Below are 17,830 nucleotides of genomic sequence, written 5' to 3'. Positions count from 1 at the left end.
AAATACAGAATTATGCATATAATGTACAATGTAACACAGAATCCTTGATGTTCTCTGAGTATGGTTGTTTGCTTGCAGATGTTTTGTTACCAGATTAGATAACATCTTCAGTGCTATATTGTCAATCACTTTATATTGTCTATCCACACAGTTCTCTTCTTGAAATACAGGAGTGGTTTACACATAGTGTAAAATTATGGTTTTTCCATTGTCAGTGAAGTGATCATCTGCTGTAGTATCTTCTTATATAGCTGTTGTGCTATACAGATATTTTCTTGTTTTAGCTTGGCAATTGGATAACTTTTATTTGGGTGATCCTTTTGGGACTATGTAGTCTTGTTATTGAAGGATGACATAATTAATTTTAATTAATAAAATTAACAAAATGGCTTCAGAAAGACTTTAATGCATAGCATAATGCTTGAGAATAAAAATACAAATGGCTTACTAAGGGACAGTAACTGCAAACTCAAAGCTCATGTATACAGAGGAGGAAGTCAGTCCTTGTTAAACCTTGACAGTTACTCAAGGCTTGCTGACTAAACAAATTAGAAATACAAATGCTAATTTGCTGCAAACACAGATTCAAACAAGCTGCATCATTAAGGGATCATACTGTCCTCTTAGATGTAAATCTAAGACCTTATATTCTGCCTCCTGTGCAGAACAATAAACTTGGCTCAAGTAGATCAAGAGGTCTCCATTTGTCTTCAGCATACACTCCTGGCATTTTCCATTCATCACTGAGGAGGGAGGACTGTGACTTGGTAGCTTTAATTGTGTCTGTCCCTCTCACAGCATTGATCCACTCATCATCAGGTTTATGCCTAATTATTTGGGAAATCCTGGGCTATGTAGCTCCAGACTTTGGGTCTGAGATAAAATCATGAGTACACTATTTCTCAGCTAAGAAAATGGCAATGGCAATTATCAGTGCTTGATACCAGCCTTTTCTGTGGTGTCTAACTAATGCTCAAAGGGATATGTGTGTGTGTGTGTGTGTGGTGTGCAAACACAGTCACAAAATACACAATTATTATTAATATAGTGCAAAAGGTAAAGCTACCAGGATTTGATTTGATTTAATTGGTAAATTTCCTTTCTTTTTTGTTCTTTTAGATAGAAGTGATACATTTGTTTTGGCTTCTCTGAGAAGTGGCAGGAAAAAAGGATGTATACAAAAGTAATGAACTGGACAGCTTCACTCCATTACTTTCAGTGTGAATTATTCTGCTGTATCCATCATATTACCTCATGTACAAAAAGGAAAACAAGAAGGAAGAAAAATAAAAAAAATCTTCTCATGAGAGGAAACATAATCTTCTATTCTGAACCAAATAACGGGTGTTCAGCTTGTCAGCAGCCATGCTAATCTTAGACACAATTCTAAATTATGCCATCATTTCAAAATATTTTCTGTTTTCACTTGTGCCTTACTACACAGAAAGTGTTAATGTGCTAGTTTGTGCAGACATGACATGTAACTTTCTACTGTGCATTCTGGGAAGAGAGTTTTAATGAGTTTTTAATCCTTATCTGCAATGTCTCACACTTGATTATTCTTCCAGAATCTTAGTGGATTTAATTTAGAACCGCAAAACAGAATGTGGTGCTCATGTCATGATTTTAGCCTTGTTAATATTCCAAGCTAAAAGCATGAAATGCAGATGTTAGCATAAGTGGTTGATTCTGTTTCTCAGCCCTCCATTTCTCCTTCTAATGCAATATGTTGCAACCATACTTACACTGATTGTGTTCTTAATTCTACAAAACAATGTTGAATTTAATTTTTTATCAGTACTCTAAATGAGAACTAAAATCTGATTAGCAGCCTTTTCTTCTTAAACATTCTTCCCATTGTCTTGTTGCCTGTTTGGTTCTTGCTGCTATGAAAGGTTCCTTTCTTTTGGCAGTATTATCACTATCATCTTAATAATATGTTTAATATTGATAGCTCTATTTGGATAATGGACCATGATATTTTTATTTGTCTGAGTAAATTTATGCCCATTTTTTCTAGTTTTTCTTGAATGCAACATTCTAGATATGCAACATTTTTAAAAGCATTTGGTAGATGAAACTGAAAAAAAGATTAAAGATGGCATAGGCTTTTTCATCTACAATATTGCATGTACGTCACTGTCTGCATGAATTTCCATTTCCTTGTCCCTTCTTTGAAAGCTCTCCATGGCTTGTTCAACTCTTTATCTTTCTGCCTTATTTCCCTTTATATTCCTTTTGTGTATCATTATATCCCTTCTAAGTCTTCTTAGTGGTTTGCAGTGCACTTTTCAGCATAACCAAGAATAAGTACCATTTAAGACTTTAAAGTCATCCCAGGGGGAAAAGATGGCAAGTCACAGAAAATAACAGAGCCCACAGGTATTGTTTAAAAGGCAATTGTTTTCCATGCTGCCTAAAGATTCTGAGAGTATGTCCAATACAGTCTGATAGAAATGGTGCTGTTATTCCCATTTCAAAATTGCACAGAGGGAAATTGCAGAGCTAATTTTATAAAACTGTAGATGTTTCTCCTTCAAGGCAAACCAAGAAGACAAAGCTGATGTCATCAGCATGATAAAAGAAAGCAGCCCAAGCTTACAAAACTTAATTCAATCAAATTACTTTGCTCTTAGTGAACATAGTATATATTTCTAAAGTATGCCACTAGACAATAGCAGGTGGGGGACAAATTGCCTGGCTGCTTGAGGTCACTTCCGGTCCTGCAGAGCAGCACAGCAGTCAAGGGGCTCAGGACTCCGTGCCCTTCGACTGAGTTTCTTCCTGTTAAGGGATCCTATATGGGCCAGAAGCCACTCCAAAGAGGTGGCAAAGAAGGTAGGAAGTGCCAGGGACCTCGGAGGGATGGCGGTCGACCCAATCGGTCCAGGAGAAGCCTTCCAGAAACCAACAGCAGAAAGGCTAGCCTAACTTCAGAGTCTAGCCCAAGCTGCAAGCCACCAAAGTCAAAAGCACTATTTTAAGCTGATTGTAAACAGCACGTTTGAGTCTGAGTAAAAACTTTGATTTTCTCTATCCTACTTATCAACTTTCCTGAAGGAAAAAAAATCCCAAGAAGCAAAAAACCTCTGAAAGTGAAGGAGGGGGATTTTTGCTCCACCCTTTTACTAATGGAAGTGGTGAATTAAGCCTTTTATGGAGGACCAAATTGTATTGAAATGAAATGAAATTACTATAAAACCTAAATTTGGATAAGTTTGAAGTTACTGAATGGTTAAGATTCTCATTTTAAAGGCAATTTGTTCATTTTGAAAATTTGAAAAATAAACCAGTGCTGACATCTAGTGGTGGATGAAGACTATGACAGCTATGGCTTTCATGCAGGACTTGGCAAAATCTGGAAAAAACTAATCTCTACTTGTGACTTTCAAAGCTCTAACAATAGAGAACAGCTGTGACAAAAAGAAAACAATCTGGGCTGCAGACTAAGTGAGACTTACAAACTTCAGGGAACAAAAAAAACTTTTTTGAACTTTCTGGATTACAAGTATCTATTTAACTCTGACCCCAAAGGTATTTGCAGAGAAAAGAAAATTTGGTCATCATGGAAAACCAGAGATTTATAGAAAGAACCTATCAAGAAAAAATAAATACTTTTCAAGAAAAGACATAGGATATGTTGCAACTAATTCAAATAAAAATGATTTCAAACAACAAAGAAACCCAAAATAACTTTGGAAATATAAACTAATTAATCTCCAATTTAACTTTACAACAAAGAAAATCCAAGGAAACAACAACAGAGAAGGAACAGATAAAACAGACAACTGAATACAAATTTGAGGATAGAGACTTAAAGATGGAACCTAAGAAAACAAAGAAGTATGATTTAACCCAACTGGAAAAAAATTACAAGAAATACTGGATTTGGAAAAGAAAACTTATACTTTAATACCACAAAACAATTTTGAGGATAAGAAAAAAGATTGGACAAAATGGACTGCAGAGATGCCAGGAAAAACACTAGAACTGGAGAGACAAAAAATGATAAGAAGCATAGAGAAAAAGAAAGAAAAAGATTTTTTAAAAAATGAATGGGCAAATGCCTCTCACAAAGATCTAATCCAAATTGCCAACTTTGCAATGACAAAGTTGAAACTGTTTCACATTTAATATGTGAGTGCAGCAAAATCGTGCAAACTGACTACAAAGCTAGACATGACCAAGTTGCTAAACTAATCCAATGGGCATTGTGTAAAAAATACGACTTGCCTATGTCCAAAAAGTCGTGGGAACATAGGGTGGAAAAAGTTGTCGAGAATGAGAGGGTGAAGATCTTGTGGGACTTCTGAATACAGACAGATCACCATTTGCAACAGAACACGCCAGATATCGCAGTCATAGAGAACCGAATTGTACAGTTGATTGATACCGCTGTACCAGAAGATGCCACAGTAGAAGAAAAAGAACTGGAAAAAATTACAAAATACTGTGACCTGGCCATCGAAACAGCACGATTATGGATGAAACATGTAACAGTAATACCCATTGTCATCAGGGCATTGGGAACTATGTCCAAAAACTTTGCAAAATACATCAAGAAATTGCAGCTTCCTGCAATAACTCCAGCAAAGCTACAAAAGACTGTGCTACTCGGAACATCTTACATTTTAAGGAGATACCTGGTTGATACCTAGGATGCTGGCAGCAACCCGTGTCAACCATTAGTGCCAGTCAATTTGAGTGTTCAGTTGACTGAGTTTCATGTTTTATGAATAAAAGTTTTATATAATAATAATAATAATAATAATAATAATAATAATAATAATAATAATAATAACAACAACAACAATAACAATAACAATAACAATAAAATAATAATAATAATAATAATAACAACAACAACAACAACAACAATAATAATAATCGAGTTGGAAGGGATCTTGGAGATCTTGTAGCCCAACCACCTGCTCAGGCAAAAAAACCCTATACCATTTCAGACAAATGTCCAGTCCCTTCTTAAAAACTTCAAGTGTTGGAGCATTCACAGCTTCTGGAGGCAAGTTGTTCTAAATGTCAGAAAATTTCTCCTTAGTTCTAGGTTGCTTTTCTCTTTGATTAGTTTCCATCCATTGCTTCTTGTCCTGCCTTCAGGTGCTGTGGAGAATAGTTTTACTTCTTCTTCTTTGTGGCAACCTCTGAGATATTGAAGCATTGCTATCATGTCACCCCTAGTCCTTTCCTTCATTAAACTAGACATACCCAATTCCAGCCACTGTTCTTTATATGTTTTAGCCTCCAGTCCTCTAATCAGCTTTGCTGCTTTTCTCTGTACTCTTTCCAGAGTCTCAACATCTTTTTTACATTGTGGTGACCAAAACTGGATGCGTTATAAAGTTGTATTAACAGTTCACATGATTTTGATTCTTTTCCTCTGTTAATGCAGCCTAGCACTGTGTTGGCTTCTTTGGCAGCTGCAGCACATTGCTGGCTCATATTTAAGTGATCGTCCACTAGGACTGTGAGATCCTTCTCACAGTTACTACTATTGAGCAAGGTACCTCCTATACTATACCTGTGCATTTGTTTTTTCTTGCCTAAATATAGAGCCTTACTTTTTTCACCATTGAATTTCATTTTGTTAGATAGCACCCAATGTTCAAGTCTGTCAAGATCCTCCTGTATCTTCTGGAGTGTTGGCTATTCCTGCCAGCTTGGTGTCGTCTGCAAATCTGATGAGTTCCCCATCTATACTCTCATCCAAATCATTGATGACATTCTAAAATATCCACATATCATTCAATTCTATTTTCAAAACAATATGAATTATTCTTTGCTTGTAGATATCATTTTATGAGAAGTTAAAATAGTCACATTTTTAAAACATATGCTAAGAGCATTTTAAAAATATTCTCTTTCTTATGATAAGGTTTTCCATATTAAATAATGTTTGTTAATACAGTTATTTCCCTAATGTGAAAAACCAGATAGCTATTTTCAGGATAACACAGACTTCTGGTTCACTGTAGTTGGATGTCATATGAGGAATATCCCCAGACTGATGAGATGGGCGGCATATATGTTTAATTCTTACATCCTATATATTTTATTCTCATGGTTTCCAAAGACTTAGATGAAATAAATGCTTTGTGTCTCTTTGGCAATCCAATTGCACCACTAAAAAAAAATATCACTCCACCGTTTGTTCTTCTTTTCTTTCTTTCCCCAAAAGCCAGCTTCTTTTTTGTATGTTTCAGACTAGAGATGATGAACATTATGTCAGAAACTTGGCAGTTTAAAATTCCCTATTTTGCTTTAACTCTCTTGTCAAGTTTCAATTTCTTATATTTACAAAACAATCATCTTTACTCTAAAGTAAACCATCCTGAATTTAATGAGACTCACTCTCAGATAAATGGAATAAAGTTACAGCCTAACAAGTTATTTTACCTCTTTGTGCAACTCTGTATTTTTCAATATGGCAGAAGATAGCAAACAACTGAATGTGCAAACATATTTTTCAAATATTAAATAACTCAACAACTTCTGGCATCAAAACATCTTTTAAAACTTCCACAGAGATATATTGCGCTAAATCATAGTTGTACTATTTCTGGATGGTAATTCTAAAAAGTGCATGTTGAAAAAGTACAGTTGATAGTAATGCACCTGAACACAAGTGCTTTACAAGCAGGTATCAAAATGTAGGTATGCAAGCTAACATATTAGTTTCATAAACAGTCAACCCTGCACAATAGTAATGTCAGGCCCAGAGACAAGATAGAAAAATCCAGTCAAATCCAATCTTTTGTTTGCTTATACCTCATGGCCAGAATCTTACCAAACCAAATCTATAATTTTCTAATGTACTAGATATATTCTCCAAATGCGGTCACTTGGTGGTGAATTGAGCCAAGAAGCGATAGTTGTGCAAAACATTTTCACTCTTTAGATAGTGTTTCCTTTCATCAGTTTTCCAGGATGTAAGATTCAAACATTTAGGAGAAAAGTCTTGAAGTATTATCACCTTTTTAAAATTAGAGAGCTGTTCTTTTATCATCAATGACAAATGCTATAGGCTGTAAGATGTTGTGATACCATAAATCTCATTATATTACTTCTGACATACTGGACACAGTGAAGAAGAAGTAGTATCTTTTTGAGCAATATAATTAACAGAACAGCAGAGAACAGCCATAAATAGTGAAGAAGGAAAAGATGTTGATTTCAGAAGAAAATTTGCAGTTTTGTAATATAAAGTAGCCAGTTAGTTACATCTCATTTTTCAGGCGAAAACATTTTTCAATTATCACATATCAGATTCCCAAATATGCTTCCCTTGAATAAAAGGGAGTTATGGTAACTTAAATGATCTTTTTGTGGAGCATGCTATGTAACATATGGAATGCATAAATTCCTGCAGCAGTCTATATTGCCTCCTGTCCTGCATCTGGAAGCATAGTTTTAAAAAGAAAGTTTTGCCAACACCCACAATTATGTTGTTTTAGTTAGAAATAGAATAACTGGGAGGAACGTGCACAGCTGTAAGCATTCCAATCCACTGACAAAACATTTTTCCCCCAAAATAAGGAAACATTAATTATTACACCATAGGTTACATAACTGTTTAGACTATCTCTGCCAACAGCTTTTAACACATTCTTCTCCTGCTTTCTATTAAAAAGTCATCTGAGATTGTAGCTCAAGAAATGAATGGAAGGGCTATCAGATTACCTGTAAAACCCAGATATAAAAATACCTATAAGGCCAAGATCTCATTATCATATTTAGCTTGTTTTTATGATACCTAATTTCATCACTGTCAAGGGCCATATGCCCTTCAGTACTGCAATAATGTTTGAGCACTAATCTGCACATCTTGCTTGATATAAATGAAACATTATCCTTTGTCAGGTACTGCTCACAAACTATGGCAAGTAATAGGATTATAGCAAATCAAGCTATGCATAGGGGCCACTGAGGCTACTATACATACACATTAACACTCACACTTGCATTCATGTCTCTAACAGTCTGCCTGGGAAATTTTGGAAGTTAAAGTCTACACATCTTAAAGTTGCTAAGATTGAGAAGCACTGTTCTAGGCGATTTCCTTTGTTGCTATAGATATTGTTCAAAGGCCAACACTTCCCATCAACTTCCAACAATAAGAAAGAAGGAAATGCAATCACTCTGTATTTGTCATTAATCTCTTACCTTAATAGACTATCAATTAAAAAAAATAAAAGATATGAATATGTTATAATTGAAACAGTTGCGCAGTCAGGTTCTAGCAGTGGAAAGTCCCCCAAGAAGTTCCTGAAACATCAGTATTTTCCACTTTGACTCACTCTATTGAAAATAACTAGTATTACTTAAACTAATAATTGCAATTTTCTCCGTATAGTAATTTGTATTGGTTTTAAAGGGGAAAATGAAAAAGTGTTTCATTTGTTAATGGTTAACTTTTTGACACTTAAATTATATAACTGTATCTCTACACAAAGATGACATGATGAACATTTCACCAAGCTATTATAATGGGATATGTCTGACGTCCTATTCACTAAAACTATAAGTTATTAAATAGACATATGTGTTTTGAAATCCAAAAATAAAACTATAATTAAAAATCAATCAGTGCAATTTATTAAGTAAAATTCAAGGCTAATAGTGGACAAAGCAAACAAACGTTTAATAGCTCACACTCCATAAGAAATTTAGCACAGAGAATATTTAAGACTAATGGCATATAAAGCAATCAAATAAAAAGTAATTAAAAGTCAATTAGAATTTAGACATTATTCAGTGAGAGGGTATACAAAGAGGAGTACATTCAATTCAGCAAGAGCAGGAGTTCAGCAAAAAGCAGTGTTGTTATAGAAGAAGAATGCAGAAAGAGGAAAAAAATAAATAAAACCTTATGCTGCAATAAAGAAAGCCAGAAGTGCTAAGACTTCTTATATCAAAGAGACAGAAAAAAATATAAGTAGCATTTATATATACTCATAAACACATGTGGTTAATGGAAATACTTTCTGCATAGACACAATTGTTCTTGGAAACAAAGAATGAAACAGAGAACCTGAAAGATAATTTCTCCAACAGCTGGGGACTCAGGCCAGTTCAGAGGCTAGTTATTGGCCTGAGTCCCCAGTTTTGGTCCCTATTGGTTCAGTTGATTCTTCCAGGCTGTGTAGTGTGGAGAGGGTAAATTATAAAAAAAGGCATAGTGGAAAGAGATTTGTGCCTCCAGCTCTATCCCTTTATACATATATGGATAGCATACATATAGAAAAGGGGCAATACTTGTACCTCTTGCTGCTTCTGCCATCTTTTTATCTCACCACCCAATCCCACCCCAGAAAGCAGAAGATGGAAGTTCAGCTTTATGACCTGAGACAGATTGCTCACTTCAAAAGGCTAACACTTTGGAGGAAAATGAATCAAGGCTGACTGAATCCCTGAATAACTCCAGCTATTGATAGAGAACAAGATTTAAGCACTTCTTCATTTCCTTTTAAAGAGCATTTCTATTTTGAGGCAAAAATATTGGATAGACCCACTTGGGGAAATAGGATCTAAAATTAAAAATGGTTCAGGTCTAAACATTGTTGCTTTGTAGGCTTTGGAAGGATTACGTTTGTTCTATAAAAGATAAAATGGATATTGTTATGTATTGATATTGACCATTTATGTGTTTTTATTTAAATATATCTCCAACTGTTTTGGAGGGAGATTAAAGTTCATATTTGAGTGGGAAAAGCAGCTTTGAATCTGATTGGTCACTGCCTAGTGGCAGCATGTATAAATATCTGTCAGTCTGTCGGTTCAGTTCAGTTCTTTTATTCTTGCAATAAATCATGTCGCATCAGTTTGGTCTAGTCATTGTCTACAAGAACCCACTACACAACATATATCTTTCAGATCTATAGGATATTTAGAGTTATTTGTAGGACTTTTTAAATGTACAAGTAGTTCTCAACTTATGATCAGTTGAAAAGCATTTCTAGCTGTTGTAAAATGTCATTCCACAAAACACCCATACAGGGAGACAAACAGACAGACAGACAGACACAGATACAGTCACCTGACCGCATTTCAGGTGATTGTGATATGCTGATTTTCACTGGTTTCCAGCAAGTTTCCAGCAAAAAAAGAGCTCATTCAGAAGAATGGGTTTTATTTAAAATTCCAGTGTTCAATTAAGGACCATTGCAAAAATGTCATGTGGATGCCTCAACTTACACCCATAACAATTTTTGATTGGAAATCTGATCCCAATTGCTGTTGTAAGTTGAGGACTTCTAGAAACAATTTGTGGAGTGCTATAGAAAAATTAAAAATAAACATATTTTAAATTTCAAAAGATTAATGAAAGGTAAGGATAGCCCTGCAAAGATTTTTCAGGGTCTTTCTTAGATATTATTCAAAATATATTTCATGCAAGAGTGGATGAGTAGTTTTGATTGGGAAAAGTAATGGGTCCTGAAGAACTCGTGGTGAGGAATATTACCTTGTGGAGATTCTTTTGTTATTTCTGCTATTGTTTTATATGTCACATATAAACTGGAAGACATGAGTAGGCTCTTATGTCTAATTTAGCTTTGAATAGTTATTTTGGGTTGCTTTAAATATTTTATTTCCTGTTGCTACTAGACTTGCAGTGCAGAACAATCAGTAGAAGGTAGCCTGCTTTTCTTCAGACTGTGGTCTTGAGTGATTTTGAGCAATGGTGGGATTCAGCCAGTTCGCAAAAACCGGTAGCTAAATTTTGTTGAGTTTTGAGAACCAGCTGAACCCATGCTGCTTCTGGAAGTCCGTTCTAGGCCTTGGAGGCCTGGTGGAGATTTTCCAGGCCTAAAACAGCTCGTTGGAAGTGCATTGATGTCACTTCCAGAAGTCTGTTCTAGGCCTCAGAAGCCTGGAAGAGGCCTTCCAGGCCTAGAACAGCCCACAGGAAGTGCATTAATGTCACTTCCAGTTGTCCATTCTAGGCCTCGGAGGCCCAGGCCTGCATCCACTCAGAGAACTGGATGGTAAGGTATTTGAATCCCACCACTGATTTTGACATGCCTGCCTGTCAAAATGCCCTACCATTGAAGAAAAATCTGTAGTTTCACTTTGTTAAAAGAACATAAATAGAAAGACATCAGAAGAAATGAAAAGCCATACCATTCAAGCACAAATATACATAATGTAGATATGTGTTTAGGTATCTAACTTCTTTTATTTTTATAACTTTAAAAGCTTTTTAATGATGTACTTTTAGATAAAATAAATAATGAGCCTTGTGTAACATATAACATGTGTATTCTCGAAAGATCATGATGGAATTTTTGCTGCTGCCAATCCCAGATGTATAACACTCCAAAAGGCCAGGGGGAGCTTAGATTGAAAGGAACCTACTCCCGTGCTGCTGCTTTAGTTTTGCAAAAGTAGAATTGTTTTTTAAGCCTTTCCATAACCTGAAGATTTTTTACAGAGTTGCTGCCATGAAAGCAATGAGTTGCTGAATTTTGTCCAGTTTATATTGCATTAAAAATGATGATTTTTTCAAGAAACATTCAACAAAATAGGTTTTCATCCTACAGTTCATATGTGTCAGTCTGTATCTATGTAAAACTAATTGCCTCTGAGGATTCTTTGAAATTTTTATCTTCTTTCCAAAGGAGAAACTATAGACTAGGTTCTACTTACACAAACCAGAAATAGGTTTGTTGTTGTTAGCTGCGAAGTCGTGTCCGACCCATCGCGACCCTATGGACAACATTCCTCCAGGCCTTCCTGTCTTCTACCATCTTCTGGAGTCCATTTAAGCTCACGCCTACTGCTTCAGTGACTCCATCCAGCCACCTCATTCTCTGTCGTCCCCTTCTTCTATTGCCCTCGATCTTTCCCAGCATTAGGCTCTTCTCCAGTGAGTCCTTCCTTCTCATTAGGTGGCCAAAGTATTTGAGTTTTAGCTTCAGGATCTGGCCTTCTAAAGAGCAGTCAGGATTGATCTCCTCTAGGACTGACCGGTTTGATCGCCTTGCAGTCCAAGGGACTCGCAGGAGTCTTCTCCAGCACCATAGTTCAAAGGCCTCAATTCTTTGGCGCTCAGCCTTTCTTATGGTCCAACTTTCACTGCCATACATTGCAACTGGGAAGACCATAGCCTTGACTATACGCACTTTTGTTGACAGGGTGATGTCTCTGCTTTTTAGTGTGCTGTCTAGATTTGCCATGGCTTTCCTCCCCAGGAGCAAGCGTCTTTTAATTTCTTGGCTACAGTCCCCATCTGCAGTGATCTTGGAGCCCAGGAAAACAAAATCTGTCACTACCTCCATTTCTTCCCCATCTATTTGCCAAGAATTGAGAGGGCCAGATGCCATGATCTTGGTTTTCTTAATGTTAAGTTTCAACCCAAGTTTTGCACTCTCCTTCTTCACCCGCAACAAGAGGCTCTTTAGTTCCTCTTCACTTTCTGCCATTAGAGTGGTATCATCTGCGTATCTTAGGTTGTTGATATTTCTTCCGGCAATCTTAATTCCAACTTTTGATTCATCTAGCCCTGCCTTTCTCATGATGTGCTCTGCATATAAGTTAAATAGGCAGGGCGACAGTATACAGCCTTGCCGGACTCCTTTCCCAATTTTGAACCAATCAGTGGTTCCGTGTCCAGTTCTCACTGTTGCTTCTTGACCCGCATATAGGTTTCTCAAGAGACAAATAAGATGGTCTCGTACTCCCATCTCTTTAAGAACTTGCCACAATTTGTTGTGATCCACACAATCAAAGGCTTTAGCATAGTCAATGAAGCAGAAGTAGATGTTTTTCTGGAACTCCCTAGCTTTTTCCATGATCAAGCGTATGTTGGCAATTTGATCTCTAGTTCCTCTGCCTCTTCGAAATCCTGCCTGTACTTCTGGTAGTTCTCGATCCACATACTGCTGGAGTCTAGCTTGTAGGATTTTAAGCATAACTTTACTAGCATGAGAAATGAGTGTAATGGTGCAATAGTTTGAACATTCTTTGGCACTGCTTTTTTTGGAATTGGAATGTAAACTGATCTTTTCCAATCCTGTGGCCACTGTTGAGTTTTCCAAATTTGCTGGCAAATTGAGTGTACCACATTTACTGCATGGTCTTTTAAGATTTTGAATAGCTCAGCTGGAATACTATCACCTCCACTAGCTTTGTTGTTGCTCAGCTTTTCTAAGGCCCACTTCACTTCACATTCTAGGATGCCTGGCTCGAGGTCAGTGACCACCTCATTGTGATTATCTGGGACGTTAAGCTCATTCTTGTATAGTTCTTCTGTGTAATTTTGCCACCTCTTCTTAATCTCTTCTGCCTCTGTTAGGTCCCTGCCATTTTGGTCCTTTATCATGCCCATTTTTGCATGAAACGTTCCCTTCATCTCTCCAATTTTCTTGAAAAGATCTCTGCTCCTCCCTATTCTATTGTTTTCTTCTATTTCTTTGCACTGTTCATTTAAGAAGGCATTCTTATCTCTTCTAGCTATTCTCTGGAATTCTGCATTCAATTGGGCATATCTATGTTTTTCTTCCTTGCCTTTCGCTTCCCTCCTTTCCTCAGCTATTTGCAAAGCTTCCTCAGACAGCCATTTTGCTTTCTTGCATTTCTTTTTCTTTGGGATGGTTTTGGTTGCTACCTGTTGTACAATGTCGCGAACCTCTGTCCATAGTTCTTCAGGCACTCTGTCTATCAGATCTAATTCCTTAAATCTATTTGTCACCTCTACTGTATATTCAACAGGGATATGATTTAATTCATACCTCAGTGGCCTAGTGCTTTTCCCTACTCTCTTCAGTTTAAGCCTAAACTTTGCAAGGAGAAGCTCATGGTCTGAGCCACAGTCAGCTCCTGGTCTTGTTTTTACCGACTGTATAGAGCTTCTCCATCTTTGGCTGCAGAGCATATAGTCAATCTGATTTCTGTGTTGACCGTCTGGTGATGTCCATGTGTAGAGCCGTCTCTTGGGTTGTTGGAAAAGAGTGTTGGCTATGACCATCGTATTCTCTTGACAAAATTCTATCAGCCTGTGCCCTGCTTCATTTTGTACTCCAAGGCCAAACTTGCCTGTTATTCCAGTTATCTTTTGGCTTCCTACTTTAGCATTCCAATCCCCCATGATGATAAGGACATCATTTTTTGGTGTTACTTCTATAAGGTGCTGTAGGGCTTCATAGAACCGGTCAATTTCATCCTCTTCAGCACTGGTGGTTGGGGCATAGACTTGGACTACTGTGATATTGAATGGTTTGCCTTGGATTCGAACTGAGATCATTCTGTCATTTTGAGGATTGTATCCCAGTATTGATTTTCCTACTCTTTTATTGACTATGAAGGCTACTCCATTTCTTCTGAGGGATTCTTGCCCGCAGTAGTATACCTGATGGTCATCTGAATTAAATTCACCCATTCCTGTCCATTTTAGTTCGCTGATACCTAAGATGTCGATGTTCAGTCTTGTCATCTCTTGTTTGACCACGTCCAGCTTTCCTTGATTCATGGATCTTACATTCCAGGTTCCTATGGAGAAAAAATCTTTACAGCATCGGACTTTCCTTTCACCACCAGACATATCCACAGCTGAGCGTCCTTTCGGCTTTGGCCCAGTCGCTTCATTCTTTCTGGCGCTACTAGTACTAGCCCTCTGCTCTTCCCCAGTAGCATATTGGACGCCTTCCGACCTGAGGGGCTCATCTTCCAGCGTCATATCGTTTTGGCTTTTGGTACTGTCCATAGGGTTTTCATGGCAAAGATACTGGAGTGGGTTGCCATTTCCTTCTCCAGTGGATCACGTTTTGTCAGAACTCTCAGCTATGACCTGTCCGTCTTGGGTGGCCCTGCACGGCATAGCTCATAGCTTCATTGAATTACGCAAGCCCCTTCGCCACGACAAGGCAGTAATCCATGAAGGGGAGAAATAGGTTACATTCAAATTAAAAAAACAAATTCTTTAATCTGAATGTAAAGATCAACATTGCTATATAATTATAACAATTATAAAATCATCCTGTAACTATTGCCTTTTTAGTGTTTGTAATTCCATAATGGCTTCCCACAACTGATGTCTGAATGTTTCAGTTGTGATTAAGTTGGAGATCTGTCTTTTTTAAAAACAAGTTGTTGACCACATTAGACCATCTTTATGATGTTTACTTAGAAAACATATTGCATTTCCAGTTACAGTATTTAGTTCATTATCATTTATAGGAACTAGAAAAATATATCTTTTAAAATAACCTATAAAATCTATGTCTTCTACATTATTAATTTTGCTTTATTTTTATATTAACTCCCTTTTCTCTTCTGGTAATAGTTCTGTCTCAATTTCAGATTCTTACTTGTATTGGCTTCTAAAAATTCTTTAGACAGCTACATTATTGCAGTTTATTGATCTGTGTCAGAGGAAACTATACCACAGTGTTGTAATTATGCTGCAAATGAATTAATATTGGTTCACTAATGATGGAATTTGGTGGGAAAAAGAAATAAAAATAATATTTGATAACCCTCCTTCAGATATCTCCAGGACTCATTGTGATCAATGGCCAACAGGTCTCTGACAAGCAGGATTTTTTTTTAAGATTGCTATTAGCCTGCTGCCAGATTAGGGTGGGATTTTGGGGGAGTGAGTATCTTAAAGGCAAATAGGAAATTTAATATTATTTTGAGTAGAAATGCATAGAATGAGAAGAGATAATAATGACAAAATAAAATATAGTCTAGTTATTTTAGTCTACCATTCCCTATAGCATTATTTAAATCCTAAGAAAAAAATTAACAAGATTTTAAACTTAAAAGATTTAAACTTCCAATAAATGTAATGGGTTATATAATTTGGCAATATTTCAAATAGATTGACCCTAGGCTGAAATCCAAAGGATAAGTGCAGATTTGCCACTGCTTTAATAGATAACATATATTTTGAAAATGCAATGACATATCTCAACATGCAACTAACCAAATATTGTGAAAAGGAAATTTAATTGTGCTTCTCCATCAAAATAGGAGCTAATCCCAGTTATTCCAAGATGTTCAAATATAAATCTTACAAATTTAGTGAATTATGAGCATACTGCTTATGTTCATGTAATAGTCATAGAATAATTGTATGAATTGGAAGAAATTTAGTCCAAATTGTTGCGGGAATCTGTTAAATTATTCTGACAAGCAGTCTACCTCCTTTTGACCACTTCCAAGGAAATAGACAGTTCATTGCTGTTCTAGATATTGTTCTGCTACTTAACAACCTTTAGAATAAGAAAATGTTTTCTAATCTCCTTTCTTTATTTTTTAAGCATACTTTAATGAATAAACAGGTTCACTTTCTTGAACGTAATCTTTTAGACCCTATATATACTGCTCAAAAAAATAAAGGGAACACAAGATAAGACATCCTACTATTAAATACAGTACATTGTATTGTTTCCTTTATTTTTTTTGAGCAGTATATATACCCTTTTTGTTTGTAAGGTAAATGTTCCGTTCTCCTTTACCCATTTTTTATATATGTTGCTCTCCACATTTTTAAACTTTCTGATAGCTTTTTTCTGAATTCCTTAAAACTTCTCTGTCGGAAGACAGAGTTCTTCAAAAGCAAAGCACCTTGGAACTATTATTTCCTGTGATCTGGATACAATGCTTCCATTTTAATTTTATTTTAAAAGATAGTCAAAAATGAAAAGAGGTGGAAATTAAAGAAAGAAATAGAGACATTTATGAACTGTAGAGTTTAGGTAAGGATTTATAAAACATTAAGCAAAAATGAAAAACATTCCTCTAGACTACAAGTAACTTCAAATTGGATCAAAGTGTAAAGAAATTTATCATTTTGGTACTTTGGAAATTATTAAGAGAATTAAATTAATAAACACCCATGATAATAATAATCAGTCAAAATAACAAATATTTAAGAATTCTAACTAATCTAAAGCAGCCAGTACTTAGCTTTATGACTTAAATCATATGATTTTATAATTTTTGAGTGTTTTTAAGAGAAAGCTAAAATTTAAATAAAGATGATTTTTATGCAAGAATTAGAGTCTATAATTAGTTTCCAAATTAAATTTGATATTAGACTTATTTTTAGATATTGTATGAAATAATTTTTGGCAGTGATCACAGTGCTTTTATTAATGCAGCCCCAGACTGTTCTGACCATTTTAGCTGCTGCATCATATTGCTTATTTATGTTCAGCTGTGTCCCTTAGGACATTTAGATCCTTTTCATATGGATTACCTCCAAGCTAAGTCTCTCCAGTCCTAATCAGATGCAGGACATTGCACATTACAATGTAATATTATCCTGTTGGATTTTGCCTAATAGGATGTCTAGGTCATTCCGAAGAACAATTTTATTTTTTAAATAATTAGATTCACCTTAGCCTGCAAATTTATTAAGCATTCCTTTCATTTCATCATCTAGTCTATTTATAAAGATATTGAATAGCACTAGGCTGAAAATGTCACCCTAGAGAGGAATTCAAATCTCTCTTGTCTATGTCATCTTCTATCAGCCAGTTGTTCATTTTCAAGACTCTGGTCTTCTTTCCCGAACATAAGTAGAGTAGATGGATTCAAAACGCTATTAAGATTCCTAGTTCCCTTACTCAGGGCTGTATAGTTTTACCCGTTTTAAATATTCATCTTTGTCTAGCAACTCTTTTTTCCCCTCCATGTCTATAGGTAGGAATAGATGTTGATCAGTTGATAACTGTTCTGCAATTTCTTGGATACCTAGATCAGAAAAACAGTAAATTTCTTGTGTTTCTCTGGGTCATAGAACAGTCACCTCAGTCCAATATCAGGAGAGAGTTCTAATTTTGCTCAATCTTGAATAGTCTTTTATTAG

This window comes from Vipera berus, assembly GCF_964194415.1.
Source record: "Vipera berus genome assembly, chromosome: Z".
NCBI classification, from domain to species: domain Eukaryota; kingdom Metazoa; phylum Chordata; class Lepidosauria; order Squamata; family Viperidae; genus Vipera; species Vipera berus.
The sequence above is the reverse complement of the archived record's forward strand: the minus strand, read 5'-3'. Positions refer to the sequence as shown.